Below are 18,356 nucleotides of genomic sequence, written 5' to 3' on the forward strand. Positions count from 1 at the left end.
GAAGAAAATAAGGTACATGGATCAGGGTTCTAGTTATATAACACTTTGGAAAATGCAAGCTAAACTGTACTAACAGTAGGCAGAGCCTAGAGAGAGGAAAATAGAAAGGTCAGGTAAAGTAAAATTACAGGAGGATAGGAAAAATGGAGAGGATGATAGATATGTTCACTATATTGATTATTATGATGACTTCTCCAGTATATCTATATGTCAAAACGTATCAAATGATACAATTTAAATTGCTGCAGGTTATTGCATGTTAATTATTCCTTCATAATGCCATAAATACATTTTAAAATAATAATTAATAAATACAGCAGTAAGGACTGTGGACCAAGGGAACTGTACGAACAAGAAAGTTACTGATGGCATACAGAAAAGAGAAAACAGAAAATGAATGTCAGTTTAAGCTGGCAAATATGAATTTAAAAAGACACAAAAAATAGGATAAAGTAGGTTTGTACTGTCCAATAAGGTAGCTAGTAGCTGCATGTGGGTATTGAGAACTTGTAATACTTCATTTAAATTAAGATGTACTACAAGTGTAAAACATACACTGGATTTCCACTCGCCTCCAAACAAATTTAAAATAAAATATATCGTTAATATTTTTATGTTGATTATGCATGAAAACAATAAGATTTTAGTTATATTGAATCAAATAAAATATATTAGAGTTAATTTCACCTTCTTTTTACTTTTTTTAGTGTGACTACTGAAGCATTTAAAATCACATTGTGACTTGCATCATATTTCTATAGGACACTGCTATTATAGCAGGGAGTGCCTGTAAGTAGCTAGAAAAATGATCGAAGTAAAATATTCTCACATAACAGTTCTCAAAAACTAATGATATCTAAGCCAGTTTGAGAGTCATTTGAGACTGCACAGGCTAATAAAAGTGCATATTTTTGCATTCCTGAGCTTTCTTTAAATCATCACTTATTAAATGGAAGAAAAGAAATTAATGAGTAATTTCCTGGTTTGTTACTAATAAATATGAGATTCTAATTAGATGTCGATTCTCCCTAGTTTCCAGGATATTCAATTTGAATATTAATAAAATTATAATTAAAAACTAACATAGAGTAGTTATTTATGAAAGGCTAAATAACATAAAAAATTTCCCGTAACTGTATGTTTACAAGTAGATATAAAAATTAAACTCGGGAGGTGGAGCCAAGATGGCCTATTAGGAACAGCTCCGATCTACAGCTCCCAGTGCAAGCAACGCAGAAGATGGGTGATGTCTGCATTTCCATCTGAGGTACCAGGTTCATCTCACTGGGGAGTGCCAGACAGTGGGTGCAGGACAGTGGGTGCAGCACACTGTGCACGAGCCTAAGCAGGGCGAGGCATTGCCTCACTCGGGAAGTGCAAGGGGTCAGGGAGTTCCCTTTCCTACTCAAAGAAAGGGGTGACAGACAGAACCTGGAAAATTGGGTCACTCCCACCCTAATACTGCTTAAAAAACGGCACACCAAGAGATTATATCCAGCACCTGGCTCAGAGGATCCTATGCCCACAGAGTCTCACTGATTGCTAGCACAGCAGTCTGAGATCAAACTGCAAGGTGGCAGTGAGGCTGGGGGAGGTGCACCTGCCATTGCCCAGGCTTGATTAGGTAAACAAAGCAGCCAAGAAGCTCGAACTGGGTGGAGCCCACCATAGCTCAAGGAGGCCTGCCTGCCTCTGTAGGCTCCACCTCTGGGGGCAGGGCACAGACAAACAAAAAGACAGCAGTAACCTCTGCAGACTTAAATGTTCCTGTCTGACAGCTTTGAAGAGAGTAGTGGTTCTCCCAGCACGCAGCTGGAGATCTGAGAATGGGCAGACTGTCTCCTCAAGTGGGTCCCTGAGCCCTGAGCAGCCTAACTGGGAGGCACCCCCCAGTAGGGGCAGACTGACACCTCACATGGCCAGGTACTCCTCTGAGACAAAACTTCCAAAGGAATGATCAGACAGCAGCATTTGTGGTTCACCAAGATCCACTGTTCTACAGCCACCGCTGTTCTGCAGCCACTGCTGCTGATACCCAGGCAAACAGGGTCTGGAGTGGACCTCTAGCAAACTCCAACAGACCTGCAGCTGAGGCTCCTGTCTGTTAGAAGGAAAACTAACAAACAGAAAGGACATCCACACCAAAAACACTTCTGTATGACACCATCATGAAAGACCAAAAGTAGATACAACCACAAAGATGGGGAAAAAACAGAGCAGAAAAACTGGAAACTCTAAAAAGCAGAGCACCTCTCCTCCTCCAAAGGAATGCAGCTCCTCACCAGCAACGGAACAAAGCTGGATGGAGAATGACTTTGACAAGTTGAGAGAAGAAGGCTTCAGATGATCAAACTACCCCAAGCTACAGGAGGAAATTCAAATGAATGGCAAAGAAGTGAAAAACTGTGAAAAAAATTAGATGAATGGATAACTAGAATAACCAATGAAGAGAAGTATGTAAAGGAGCTGATGGAGCTAAAGACAAGGCTTGAGAACTATGTGAAGAATGCAGAAGCCTCAGGAGCCAATGCGATCAACTGGAAGAAAGGGTATCAGTGATGGAAGATGAAATGAATGAAATGAAGAGAGAAGGGAAGTTTAGAGAAAAAAGAATAAAAAGAAATGAACAAAGCCTCCAAGAAATATGGGACTATGTGAAAAGACCAAATCTATGTCTGATCAGTGTACCTGAAAATGACGGGGAGAATGGAACCAAGTTAGAAAACACTCTGCAGGATATTATCCAGGAGAACTTCCCCAACCTAGGAAGGCAGGCCAATATTCAGATTCAGGAAATACAGAGAACGCCACAAAGATACTCCTCGAGAAGAGCAACTCCAAGACACATAATTGTCAGATTCACCAAAGTTGAAATGAAGGAAAAACTGTTAAGGGCAGCCAGAGAGAAAGGTTGGGTTACCCACAAAGGGAAACCCATCAGACTAACAGCGGATCTCTCGGCAGAAACTCTACAAGCCAGAAGAGAGTGGGGGCCAATATTCAACATTCTTAAAGAAAAGAATTTTCAACCCAGAGTTTCATATCCAGCCAAACTAAGCTTCATAAGTGAAGGAGAAATAAAATACTTTACAGACAAGCAAATGCTGAGAGATTTTGGCACCACCAGGCCTGCCCTAAAAGAGCTCCTTAAGGAAGCACTAAACATGAAAAGGTACAACCAGTACCAGCCACTGCAAAAACATGCCAAAATGGAAAGACCATCAAGGCTAGGAAGAAACTGCATCAACTAATGAGCAAAATAACCAACTAACATCATAATGACAGGACCAAATTCACACATAACAATATTAACTTTAAATGTAAATGGGCTAAATGCTCCAATTAAAAGACACAGACTGGAAAATTGGATAAGGAGTCAAGACCCATCAGTGTGCTGTATTCAGGAAACCCATCTCACGTGCAGAGACACACATAGGCTCAAAATAAAGGGATGGAGGAAGATCTACCAAGCAAATGGAAAACAAAAAAAGGCAGGGGTTGCAATCCTAGTCTCCGATAAAACAGACTTTAAACCAACAAAGATCAAAAGAGACAAGGCCATTACATAATGGTAAAGGGATCAATTCAACAAGAAGAGCTAACTATCCTAAATATATATGCACCCAATACAGGAGCACCCAGATTCATAAAGCAAGTCGTGAGTGACCTACAGAGAGACTTAGACTCCCACACAATAATAATGGGAGACTTTAACACCCCACTGTCAACATTAGACAGATCAACGAGACAGAAAGTTAACAAGGATACCCAGGAATGGAACTCAGCTGTGAACCAAGTGGACCTAATAGACATCTACAGAACTCTCCACCCCAAATCAACAGAATATACATTTTTTTCAGCACCACACCACACCTATTCCAAAATTGACCACATAGTTGGAAGTAAAGCTCTCCTCAGCAAATGTAAAAGAACAGAAATTATAACAAACTGTCTCTCAGACCACAGTGCAATCAAACTAGAACTCAGGATTAAGAAACACACTCAAAACCGCTCAACTACATGGAAACTGAACAACCTGCTCCTGAATGACTACTGGGTACATAACGAAATGAAGGCAGAAATAAAGATGTTCTTTGAAACCAACGAGAACAAAGACACAACATACCAGAATCTCTGGGACACATTCAAAGCAGTGTGTAGAGGGAAATTTATAGCACTAAATGCCCACAAGAGAAAGCAGGAAAGATCCAAAATTGATACCCTAACATCACAATTAAAAGAACTAGAAAAGCAAGAGCAAACACATTCAAAAGTTAGCAGAAGGCAAGAAATAAGTAAAATCAGAGCAGGACTGAAGGAAATAGAGACACAAAAAACCCTTCAAAAAAATTAATGAATCCAGGAGCTGGTTTTTTGAAAAGATCAACAAACTTGGTAGACCACTAGCAAGAGTAATAAAGAAGAAAAGAGAGAAGAATCAAATAGATGCAATAAAAAATAATAAAGGGGATATCACCACCGATCCCACAGAAATACAAACTACCGTCAGAGAATACTACAAACACCTCTACGCAAATAAACTAGAAAATCTGGAAGAAATGGATAAATTCCTCGACACATACACCCTCCCAAGACTAAACCAGGAAGAAGTTGAATCTCTGAATAGACCAATAACAGGCTCTGAAATTGTGGCAATAATCAATAGCTTACCAACCAAAAAAAGTCCAGGACCAGATGGATTCACAGCCGAATTCTACCAGAGGTACAAGGAGGAGCTGGTACCATTCCTTCTGAAACTATTCTAATCAACAGAAAAAGATGGAATCCTCACTAACTCATTTTATGAGGCCAGCGTCATCCTGATACCAAAGCCTGGCAGAGACACAACCAAAAAAGAGAATTTTAGACCAATATCCTTGATGAATATTGATGCAAAAATCCTCAACAAAATACTGGCAAACCGAATCGAGCAGCACATCAAAAAGCTTTTTCACCATGATCAAGTGGGCTTCATCCCTGGGATGCAAGGCTGGTTCAACATATGCAAATCAATAAATGTAATCCAGCATATAAACAGAACCAAAGACAAAAACCACGACTATCTCAATAGATGCAGAAAAGGCCTTTCACAAAATTCAACAACGCTTCATGCTAAAAACTCTCAATAAATTAGGTATTGATGGGACGTATCTCAAAATAATAAGAGCTATCTATGACAAACCCACAGCCAATATCATACTGAATGGGCAAAAACTGGAATCATTCCCTGTGAAAAAACTATACCTTAATCAAAGTTAATGTATGAACTGACTTCAACTGCAAGTTATGAATTTAAGACCCAATAGATTGCCAATAACAGGTGATCAGGTTGTTTTGCTAAATGAATATTTATAGAGTTGATTGACAAACTTTTAAAATTAATCTTAATGTTCCTTAAGGTTGTCACTCGGCAATTTGCTTTAGAGGAAAGGGTGACATTCATTTACATTTATTAGTAGCATGGAGTTTTGATTAGTCAGCCATATGTCTTGCCTTTCTAAAAAAAAAAACGTGAAAACAGATCCCCATTTCCTTATGTTAACATTTAGAGAGACTCGCTTTAAATTGCATTATGATTGGTTTGCTACCTACATTAGTCAGAAAACAGAATAGGTTTTGTACTGGTAATAAGCAACAAAGATATTTCAGTAGCTTAGCACAAAAAAGGTTTCTTTATCATCCATGCTAAAAATTCACACCTTTCAAAAGGTTATTTCACATCATCTTCTTATATTGACATCATCTCTATTCGGTGGTGTAAAGGAAGAGAAGACTGAAGATTTGGGCACATCTGAGCTTTAACAGATGTGGGAAAGGGTGACAAGGGAAAATGAAGTGTTTATAAAAACTTAGAAATCTCTCACAACAGCAACAAGATATTTGGTGTTTATTTTAACTAAATATAAAGCAAACTCAAAGGCTTAAATTCCTTGTACTAAATTATAACAGCCTAGACAAAATATATAGGTGAATTTTAGGACATTATAGTGTTGTTAAGCTTCAAATAAAGATATAAAGATATGTTATACCTGACCAATTAACATATTTGAACTTGGAAAATTTCAAATATATTTTGATAGAGAAATGCAGAAGATCAAGAGGAAAGATAACATAAAACTCAGGGGAAAGCATTACCAAAATAGGTGATGGGTAATAAATAAAGGACTTCTACAAATCAATAAGAAAATCAATAAACACTTTTACAAATCCATAAGTACTATAGAGAATTTACTAACATCTAAAACATATAAATAGCCTCTTTGAAAACTTGTTCAATTTCATAACAATCAAACATTTTTGACAATTTTCAGAGAGGCTATTTATGTGTTTATATGTCCTGCTAAAATAGCGGGAAGAAGTTTACATGTCCTGCTAAAATAACAGGAAGAAATTTAAATATCAAATTGATAAATCTTAATGAAGGATAGTTAATAATACCATCAGGGATATCTGAAAACAATCTTTCTTACACTCTTCTTGTGGAAATATATATTAGAAAAACTTTTCTTCAGAGAAAATTGGCTCTAAATACCACAGTATTCTCTGACCTAGCAATTTGACTTCCATAGTTATCACAGAAATGAAATTTACCACATCTATTAAATGAAATAGTACCCTGCTTTTGAATAAGATTAAATAAATATTACTTGATATGTAAAAAGTTCACAATGTATGAAACAGTAGCTGGTGAACATAAATAAATGCATGGCTGGTTTTATATTAATAATTGTTTTAATAAAATTAATAGCTCCTACAATTGATGAAACACCTGCTAATCATAATGACAAAATGGTAAATGTGCTAGTTAAGTGAAATGAACTTATAAACTTAAAAACAGCCTGTGAACATCTTGATTTTATAGGCTCATTTTCACAAAATTGTGTATTTATATTTAATAGTATATAAGAGCTTTCATGAAACCCCTATGCATAAATACAATGTTTTTTTCTGTCATTCAGGGTAAACCAGGACATAGATCACACCCTCCTGTTTGTTTTGATAACTCAAATGGGTTGAATTTAAAAAACATAAAATGTATCTGAAGCATGAGCAATAGTACAGGAATCCAGGGATGGCATTGCCTGGGCAGTCACCACCCACTGTGGGGATAAAAAGAGAGAGAAGTAAGCATTCTCTAAACTAACCCCCAAAGATTCTTGCCTCCTGGTATTCACACTCTTGTGTAATTCCATTCCTTTGGGTGTGGGTTGAACTTTGTGACTCACTTCTAATGAATGAATTCAGCATAAATGATAAGATTAAATTTCATTAATTAAATAGATTAATTGAGTGCTTGTTACATGACATTGGTAAAATTATAAGCTTACCTATACCAGTCATATTGACATATAGTATTATGTTTAAGATTTTACTTATGCCAGTTGTATGTTCCTGTGGTAAAGTCTTCATTAAAGTAGTTCTGACTGCTGTTTACTCTGATCTTATTTAAGTCTGTTGTATTATATTTTTCATTTCTAAAGATCATTAAACTATAAATTTTCTTTTACTGCCGTCATCATCAGGCTCTAGGATTAGTGCTGTATTTGAAAGACATTTCATCCTTCTTTCTATTTAGGATCAGATTTGTATAATAAAAACTTCCTTGGAAGTTTAAAACATTTCTCATATGGTCATAAATGCTTCTTGTATTGGCATTTTTAGTAATTGATCATTTTCCATTTGTTTTTGCCTGGATTAGTTTGTCCTGCTTCTTATTGTCTTGTTTCCCTTTGTTAGTTTATTTTTCTGAGTATTCTTCATTTTGCTTATTATAAAGATGCACTGTTTTTCAAAATAATTGCTAAATAGAAATGTTGATTACTGTTTTTACTTTATATTTCTAAATGTCATATTTGGTGGAATCTTCACAGGTTTATTGTGTCACTTGTGAATTAAGTATTTTAAGGTTCTATTTTTTTTTCTATTTTCTTTTCTTATTTTGCAATCCAGGAACTTTTGCCTTTAATGTAATTCCCTTCTATATTTCTTTGATGGATTAAAATCTCCAGAAGTAGACCTAATTTATTTTATTCATTTTTATTTAATTATTTAGACAAATCCATATTCTACTACCTCTAAATATTTTCAAATTATTTTGACTAAATATACATAAATTATTAAATCACATTTGAATATTTATAAATTTTAAGAGTTGGGATAAATGTATCTTTTTTTAATCTCAGGTTACTTATTACGGCAGTGGGAAAACAATTTAGAGCATCATGAAATCATTTTTATGAAGAAATAAAATTTAAAAGATAGGAAAATAAAATGTATGACATGGTATGCATAAATGCTGTTTTATGAACTGTTTATTTCACTATATAATGTTACTTGTGTATAGTAAGGATAAATATATGATTATTTCCCTTTATTTACTAGTGTTCAGAATAAAGTGTTGGTTTCATGGTATCCTCCAAAGTGATGTATGAGTTGCAGCTAGTGTATATGAACCAATGTATCTTCCTGTTTTTATGAGTTTCAATCCACTTTTGAATGATTACCATCTGCTTTGTTGGCATATACTTTAGCATGTCTTCATATCAAGTTATTTTATTGATTTTCTCTCTTTAAATAAGAATTTTACATGATAATTGACTGCAGTTGTTTTCTGGTGTTTGTGTTAATTAAAGTGATGTTTTATTCTACTTTTAGGAAGAGGTACCAGTATAAGTGGTTGGGGTGAACAAATAGAGCATTTCTAGCTTCATAGTTTGAAGTCTCTTTGTTTTGTTGTTACCAAGAAGTAAATTAAGTGCCTACTCAAAACTGAGATCTGCTTCCCTTCTCTCCTTCACTTTAAATAAACTTAAAAAAATTGTGGGTACATAGTAGGTGTATATACTTATTGGATACATGAGATGTTTTGATACAGCCATACAAAATGAAATAAGCACATCATGAAGAATGGGGTTTCTATTCCCTCAAGCATTTATCCATTGAATTACAATTCTTTTTTTCCTTTGTCTTAAATTCTAAGCCATGCTTAATTTGCATTCTACTCATGTCATTTCATTGTGAGCCTTGTAGGAAGTAAACTTGGACTGGTTACATTTTAGAGATCTCAGATCAAGACTCCCTCAGTGTTTTCAGTCTTCTTGTGGTCTCATTGCCCTCATCTATGATTGCAAGCCTGTGAAGTCCCTTGCTAATTGGACTGAAAAGGTTTGGGCTGCTGAATTTCAATTCATAAATGAAATTCCATTATTGGGGAAGTGGGTGTTTATCAATGATATATGGCTCGCAGGGCCATCATAATCCTGTCTTCTGCATCCTCTCAATTTGAACATGACTTTACTGCTAACTTGGCTCCTCCCCATTTGATACAGACATTCATGAGATACTCGCATATGGTTTTTGTTGGAAATGTTATCTTTAGGGTTTTGATTTATTACACCAGTTATTCTGTCTGTTCTTGTGTGATGATTCAAGATTAAAGAATCACATCACTGCCCCTGCTACAACCAACTTGTCTCTTTTTCCAAATAAAGGCTTATAAGACTGCAAAATTTTCACTGAGGTCTGCTATATTCACAAGAAAGTCTGCAAATACGAATCATAAAAGCTATCTATAAGACTATTGTTATTATTTACATGTGCCCTTTCATTTGAAGGATACTTTCTTAATACTCATATTCGTAGTATGCCCACATCATCAATAATTATTTGGATACTAGTATACATTTTCTTGGTTTCTTGCTCACAAGCATTTCCTATTTGGATAGCATTTGGTTAGTTGCTTGAATGTTTTATAAATTTCTAGGTTCAGTTTATTGTCCTTCAAAACTATATAGATAGTCCTTCATTGTACTCTAACATTACTATTATTTTAAAAAGCCAATTTTCACTACAATTTTTAATTTTTAATAGATGTCTTTTGCATACTCTCTGGAAACTTACTGGATTATTGGAATTTTTTTTTGACAGTCTCACTCTGTCATCCAGGCTGAAGTACAGTGGTGGAATCTTGGCTCACTGCAACCTCCACCTCCCAGGTTCAAGCCATTCTCGTGCTACAGCCTCCCTAAGTAGCTGGGACAAGGGGTGCACATCACCACACCTGATTATTTTTTGTATTTTTAGGGAGACAGGGTCTCGCCATGTTGGCCAGGCTGGTCTCAAACTCCTGACCTCAAGTGATCCACCCACCTCGGCCTCCCAAAGTGGTGGGATTACAGGCATGAGCCACCATGCCTGGCCGGATTTGTATTTTTTATTAGTATTTACATTTTCACAAAAGTGTGTCTATTTATAAATTCATTTATTTCCACAGTGTATTATTTCTTGATTTTCTGAGCTCTTTGAATGAAAAAATAGTTTTTGGTGGGGCATGGTGGCCCACACCTGTAATCCCAGCACTTTGGGAGGCCAAGGCAGGTGGATAATGAGGTCAGAGGTTCGAGACCAGCCTTGCTAACATGGTGAAACCTCCTTTCTAGTAAAAATACAAAAATTAGCCGGGCGTGGTGATGTGCACCTGTTATTCCAGCTACCTAAGAAGGTGAGCCTGGAGAATCATTTGAACCTGGAAAGCAGAGGTTGCAGTGAGCTGAGATTTGGCAACTGCATTCCAGCCTGGGGGACAGAGCAAGACTCTGTCTCAAATATATATATATATATATATATATATATTCTAACAAATACTAGATATATAATTATATATATTCTAACAAATACCAGATATTACAAATAATATTTTTCTTTTTATTTTCTATTATGAGTTCCATTACTTGAATTCTTTGGTAGAGGTCAAAGAAGAGTTTATGTTACAGATTACTGAGTTTTCAGTTATATTGTCTCTTACTATTTCATCATTCAATTATTATTATTATTATTATTTTATTTCAGTAAACATATTTAATACTGAGAATTTTCTTTAATTTTTGTGATTGCTTCTATTCTAGAGAAGTGGGTTTTTTTACATTTATGAAAATAGTATTTTTTGAATCTCTTGACTATATACTAACTTGGATTTTTTAAAACTTTTTTTAACATTAGCTAAATTTTCCCACTCAGTTATTTAGTTGTTTCTTTCTTTTTCTGAAGTGCCTTCCTTTTATTATATTGTATTCTCATAAATGTCTGGTGATTCTGTTTTCTTTTATGTGCTTTTTAATATATGTTCATATTTACATGAACACATCAATATAGATGATGCTTCATCAATTACTGTCAGTATCTAGAGAGATTTGGTGGATAGATTGAGATAAACAGATACAGATAGATTGGTAAACCTTACTGGCATGGGTAACTAAGATGAAATGACTCACTAGATATGGGGATCTATTCTTCCTTCAGGCCTCTTCTCATACAGGCTCCAACTATATGCCTCTGCAGATGTAGGACAGACTGTACAAAGAGTTGGTTTTCTCTCAGGAAAAGTGGATTGGGATAATCCAGGTAAAATTGAATATTTTCACAATTGCCATATTATGCAAGATTCTTAGCTTGAGACAGAATTTTGGTGTTGTTTGCTGCGGGGTGGAACTGTCTTTCCCTCACTGCTTCTCTCCCTCTTTGTCCTGGTGTGTGTCTTAAGTGTCTAGCACTCTATTCCTCTTCCCTTTCCCATCTAATGCACATCCTAAGATCCCCTGAAAGTAGACCGAATTGAACAATTAATTATAGAGCAGTGTTTACTAAGCTTTTCCTGCAGCAAATACCTCAGCAGTTTTGCCGTCGTACCCTGAGCCTGTGCTGGCTCAGATCTAGCTGTTTTACAATTAATTATCCAGTTACTCGCCCTGAGGCCTACTCCTACTCCCAGCTCTTGCTGACTCTGAGGATGGATTTTTTATTTTCCAGTTTTCATTTGGGTTAACTCTGATATTTATCTCTTCCTCCACAATAGTTACAATGCTGGTTTGCTGCCTGTTTTCAGTGTCACTTGTATAATGTCTGCCATAAACCACACAAATCTTAAAATGTTATTTTTGATGGACATCCCTCTTCTGTTTTCTAGCACAGTTATAATTTTGTTACTATTTTTATTGTACCTCAATGTGATTTAAAGTATGAAGGGCAGCGAATTTGAATCGCGGGATTACCAGCTTGATGTAGAAGTCCTAACCATTGTCTTACAGGTAAACTATCATATATGGAATATTCATTTATGTTTACCATATTGTAGGCAATGCTATTAGTAATGAAAATTAGGTATATTTTCTTGAAATTGGATTGCTTGTTTCCTTGACGCTTCTATTTTTTCTATCCCCTGTATGGTATTCTCAATCGTCACAAATAAAGGAACCACTTGAAATTGCTTCAGGATATTGATTCCTAAGGAATGAGATTTAGCAATCTAGTTAAATCTTGGTAGTTAAATTCTTATGTTCAAAGTTCTGATAGACCTGGTTTGGATCTTGATTCTATCACCTGTGAGGTTTGTGACCTTGGGGAAATAACTTCTTTTTCTCCAACAATATCTTCCTGCAATGGTCATTGTGAAGAATAAATTGGATACTGCCCAGAAACCTCTTGGTTTAGTTCCTGGCAGATAGTAAGGTTCTAAATGGTTCTAGATACTATAACAGTAATTTTATTGCAAAAAAAAAAAAAAAAGGCATTTGAATCATGCCAAAACCTGGACTTTTAAATGTGGAAGAGGAATATTTACACTTTAATAAATAATTTTCAGAGATCAAATATGTGCCCATGAAATGGTGACAGCCAAATATATGTAACAATGAGATAAATATGGCTTGGGTGGAATTGTTTTAATTATAAATAGGTACATCCTCATGTCAACAATATCTGCTTTTCTTCTCCATGATGGGATTTTGATTTTCTGACTGATTGTAGTTTTGGAGTGCCTTTGATGGATTCTGGGCCCATGTATACAACTATTCTTACAACTCAGCCCTTTCCTGCCTGCCCCTTTTCTGCCAAAGGCATATTGTATAGAACTGACACACTCCTCTCCCAGGCTTCTGGCTCTGTACAGCTCTTCTTCCACTGCACCGGGATAAACAATGCTAATCTTACTGTGCTATTGTTGGTAATTTCAAAATGCCTGGTAGTATTTAAATTGGAATTAGTAATTCTGTTTTTCAAACTCAGCTTCTATTCAAAGCCAGCAACTTATCATCAGAACAGCCAAGAAGCATTTTAGAATTAAATAATATGTACTTTATTTTCATATTAAATTACTGCTTACTGAATGGTTGAATAAAACAGTGAAGAAAAACTGTACTCTTGTGTTTGCATTTTGATATAAATGTTTTCTTCCCACAGAAACACATTATTAAAATATTTATTCTACATATAGTAGCATTAAAAGATAGAAAAGTCTCAGTGTCAGTTATAAGGCTGCCTCCCAAACACATGAGGCATTTTCTTTGAAATTTATATTCAAAGATCATCAGTATAGAAAATGAGCTTGCTGTCACAGAAATAGAATAATAGAAAAGAGAGAAGAAATGGCTATTTTTTCTCCATTTTACTATATTAGTCAGAGATATACATAAATCAGTTTAAAGAAATGACTGCCTGTCTTACATTCAGATGTATCTAGTGTTAGAAAGAATATGCCCTCCCTACGTAATCTATTTCATAGTTTTATTTAGTAAACTTTCCTATAAGTTGAGCTTAGAGCAGTGATTGGTATTTCATTTAACCAACAATGGCTTATTTTTCTTTCATTTAAAAAGTATTTTATAGAAATTACATTTTGAGCATTCAAGCTAATATTTTACATTTTAAAATGGTGCCTTGAGGACTGTTTAGAGTTTTCAAAGACATTACTTTGATTAATCTTCTTGTCGACATTTTAGGAATGCACTCTTGCCATATTTGCTAGAAAATTAAATATTTTAAACCTGGAAATATTACTTTAGTAATGTTCACATCTAGTTAAAGATCTCTCTGTACCTCTAAATGGACATTGGCAAAATTAAACTCACAGGTTTGTATCAGCACCTGAAACTTTCTTCCTCAGCCTTACCCCATCCTCCAACCAGCCCACAAAAATATCTGTGTCTAATTCAGCCTGAATACAATTCTTTCATTTCTTTTTGTAGGCTACATAAGTAATAAACTAAGTATCTCTCTATGACATGAAAAATCCACCATGAACTGACCCTTGTTTATCTCTCATGTCTGTCTGACAACAAATTCCACCTCATTAGTTTTGATCAAGCAGCATCAAACTTCTTGAGAAATGCCATATATATACAAACTCTTCACTCCTACTATTGCCTAAGAAAATGATACCTTCATGTGTGTCTTCTTCTTTTAGGTAACTACTGTTGCTTGCATGTGAAGAATGACCACAAATAATTCCTTTCCTGAGGGGCTCTCTGATATTCTGTCTCCTCCAACCCCTATCAAATATCCCTGCTCTGTGTCCATAATGTGAGCAATATTTATATTTTTTAACATTTACATCCCCCATGACTCTAGATCTTTTTAATGTAGTTTTATGTCATAGTCATTATTTTACTCCCAAGTAATACTACAAGGCTTAAAGATCTAATCTAAGTGCATTAAACTTTTACTGAATTTCTTTTAACACAAAATAGTATTGACTGCCAGAGTAAGCACTATCTATAATGTTTGTACATTAGGCCTGACACTACCAGTGGGAGATGAGATTAAAAGTCCCACCACAATCAGAAGAGTTAGGTTCCTGAAAACGCTTCTACTTCTTCTACTATAAGAAAAAGCAATAAGGAATCCTTATTCAAAATTAGGATTACAGAAATATGTCCTCAGTAAACACAGGAAACCATAGGAAAAGTATTTTATATTTTCTTAAGCATTGTACAATTACAATTTCTTAAATGCAAAATAATAGTAATCTGTGTTTGGCATTTGTGTTGATTTTATTAAATGCCAATTTTCTGGTTTGAAAGTTAGAGTTTAAAAAGATTTTATTTTCTTTAGTTCCACGCACCTTTCTAGAAACCCTTGGACTCACCAAGTATGACAAAAACAAAGGCAGGCTTTATACTTCCTCCTTTTCTACCAAATCATGGAGGAGAACAAATGAAGCGGAGTTCAAGCCAAAAGACCGACAGGTTCTAGCCCCTCACTGTAGATAAATGAATGCAGGTGAAGAAGGGAAAAGATATAGTTGTTCTGAGGACAATAAGTCATCAGAACACTGACCAGGTCATAGAGGGCCAGGAGATGGCCAGAATTTCCTTCAGGTTCTTTGCAGCAATGTGGGGAAAGAGAGCACTTCCTGATAACTCTGGTTGTCACTGGGAGAAGCAGCACCCTACAGTGCTTCTCCCTAGAACAAGCTGGGTATGACTCCTAATGGGAGTGGCCAGGGAAGCAGAAGTCAAAACCAGCTCAAACGAATTGTGGAAGAAGAGAGGTGACTCGAGTATGATTTTGGGAAAACTTAATCACATCAGAGATTGCCCATATACAAGCCTTTGCAGGCAGAATAATCATGCACTCAACCAAGAGCTAACCTCACCCTTCCCTATCAAACATAACTGTGGTGCCCAATTCTAAAAAGTTGTCATCCAAGAAACTACATCAGCCACTTTCGTTTTATTGCCTACAGCCTTCAACAAATTCATGGAATGGTTGACAAAGAAAGAGTGTCTTCTCAGTATATTTGGGGGGTTCCTGAAACCAATAAAAGGGAATCTTTCAGGAAAAGCCTCGTTTTCCTTGTTAGAAACTTTACAAGCTCTTACCTCTCATGGGTTCAACAAAGAGCACGTGTTTGTGTTGCATTATTGAAGTTAGTAAGTGTTTGCTTATGGGCCTGTGTCTTAATCCATTCAGGATGCTATTTAAAAAAAAATACCATATTCTGGGTGGCTTGTAAACAACAGAAATTCATTTCTCACAGTTCTGGAGGTTGGGAAGTCCAAAACCAATGCACTGGCACTTTGATGTCAGGTGAGGGCTCACTTCTTGGCTCACAGACAGAAGGCAGCCCTTATGCTATGTTCCCACATGGTAGAAGGGGAAAAAGAGTTATCTGGGGTCCCTTTTCTAATGGCACTTATCCAATTTATAAGGGTTCCAGCCTCATGGCCTAGTCATCTTCCCAAAGCCCCAACTGTAAATACCAAAACCATGGAGGTGAGGATTTCAATATATGAATTTGAGGGAGGAAGAATACACAAACATTCATTACAACATGTTTATGTTAAATACCTATCTGAGTATATATACAGAGTTTTAGATGGCCAATTCCAGAATACAATGAGTCCTGTGATAGAAAAAGCCATAGATTAACATCTCTCTCTCTATATATATATGTGTGTGTGTATATATATATATGTGTGTATATATATGTGTATATATATGTGTGTATGTATATATGTGTATATATATGTATATATATGTGTATATATATGTGTATATATTTGTGTATATACATGTGTATATATATGTGTGTGTATATATATATATATATATATATATATATATATATATATGCATGTATATTTAGATAGAGTCTCACTCTGTTGCCCAGGCTGGAGTGCAATCGTATGATCTTGGCTCACTGCAACCTCCACCTCCCAGGTTCAAGCAATTCTCCTGCTTCAGCCTCCCAAGTAGCTGGGATTACAGGTGCCTGCCACCACACCTGGCTAATTTTTGTATTTTTAAATAGAGACTGGGTTTCACCATGTTGGCCAAGTTGATCTCGATCTCCTGACCTCAAGTGATCCACCCACCTCGGTCTCCCAAAGTGCTGGGATTACAGGCTTGAGCCACCATACCCAGCCTCAATATATGTTTCTAATCCTCTGCTCACTGTCAGTGGTTCCATTGTTTTTGGCAAGAAATCCATTACCAAAGCCTTTGTATCTCAGTTCCTTCCCTTTGTTTGCCAAATGCAGTAGTGCAGTTTTAGGGCCTCGGTTTATTTTTTCCTCATTTTATTTTATTTTTTCTAAGTCTTCATTTCAAAAAAACCTCTACTTCTCCATTATTTATTTTCTGATTTTTTTCTAATGCTATTTCCAGGCCTTCTGTTTCTAATAATTGCTAATAAGAGTTACTTAAAGTTGAAAGGTATTGCACTTCAAAAATGTGTGATAGTAAATATGAGTATATTAAAATTTTCTATAAAGGAAGTTTTAACTAGTGAAGAAGTTTCAAAACTTTGTATTGCATTTTGAATGCACATGCTAGAGAATGCAAATAATACTTAAGAAAAATCTTCAAAACACAGTTTATTATAATTATTTCCATAACAGGGACCTTGATAGCTTTGGGTTATGAAAGTGAGAAAAACTGAATTTCTACATTTCACATTTTGGATTTTGTACATTGTGATTATTTTAGGTATTCAAATGACAAATAAAATTTTTCAAATGTGTATTGACTCAGAATGTTAGGATGGCACTAGTGCACCGACAGTGATAAATTCCTACTTTAAACTTATTGACCAAGTTAGAAATGTAAAATATGCCCCCAAAATAAAAGTAGGATGGAGGCTAGTATAAGTTTGAGTTTCTGAAGAAAGGAGAAAAATGAACTCTTTTATTATGTTTCTATGTAGTCTAGCCTGTTCTTCAAAATCAATTATCCCCTGAAAATCCTTCCATGATAAATTTTTCCTAAGCTTTTCGTTTTAATAACTTCAGTAAAATAGAACATTTATATTGTCTTTCCTTATTTCTACCTAGATAGTAAACACTTTAGAGGCCACAATGTGTGACATTGTTCCACTCACAGTCAACATTTAATCAGGGTTCTGGATCAGTCCACGACAAGAAGCTCACACTTACCTGGGGATACAGATTTAGGATTTCAAGTCTAAGTGACTGTCTATACCATGGAGACCTGTACCTCTGTTTAAAATTTGTTATCTGATAGCTGTCCTTCAATTGCATTTCTGTGGGCTAAAAGCTAGGTCATATATTTCACAGAGTCAGCCTTTTGTGGGTTAATGATTGTAAATTTTAGAGAAGTTACTGAGAAAGGGTGAATTCTGTTGAAATGCAGATTAAAAATAAAAAACATCACACACTACTTATTAACACGACATTTCTGTACATTTTTTGAGTATTATAATGTGTTAAATGATTAAGCTTACCTAAAACAATAATGCAATTAGAATAGATTTCATATAAATCAACAATTTTAGGTAAATATTTAGAATATTCTAAATAAGCACTGCTTGTTGCTAGTGGTCTGATTTTCTCTTTAATTTCCCAAACACCATGTATGGGGTGGAGATGGGGATGGAGAAAACACGAAAGAAGGAATAAAGAAACAGCAGTCAATGAATTCACTTTTAATATCTTCCCACCTTCAATAAGTGACATTTTATATTCAAGAAAACTGAAGTATTACTTCTTAAAGTTTAAAAACCCTAGTCTAAAATGTGAAAAAGAATAGGACTATAAGGGTCATTAATTGATGTCTCTGAAACT

General features: G+C 35.4%; 1 long non-coding RNA gene across 2 annotated transcripts in view; it reads right to left on the reverse strand.

The window, feature by feature from the left end:
• The window catches only part of LOC134737226 (uncharacterized), a 31,838-nt gene extending 16,789 nt beyond the window's left edge, over window positions 1-15,049 (reverse strand). Inside the window, exons 1-2 of one of the 2 annotated variants that reach the window (XR_010121915.1) lie at window positions 14,918-15,049; window positions 11,271-11,349 (exon numbers count right to left, since the gene is read on the reverse strand). This is a non-coding gene — a long non-coding RNA (uncharacterized lncRNA). Of the gene's footprint in view, window positions 1-11,270; window positions 11,350-14,893 lie in introns of both variants that reach the window. The other variant, XR_010121914.1, reaches the window with a different exon arrangement.
• Window positions 15,050-18,356: the final 3,307 nt, after the last annotated feature.

The sequence above is a fragment of the Symphalangus syndactylus genome, chromosome 7 (assembly GCF_028878055.3).
Source record: "Symphalangus syndactylus isolate Jambi chromosome 7, NHGRI_mSymSyn1-v2.1_pri, whole genome shotgun sequence".
Lineage (NCBI taxonomy): Eukaryota > Metazoa > Chordata > Mammalia > Primates > Hylobatidae > Symphalangus > Symphalangus syndactylus.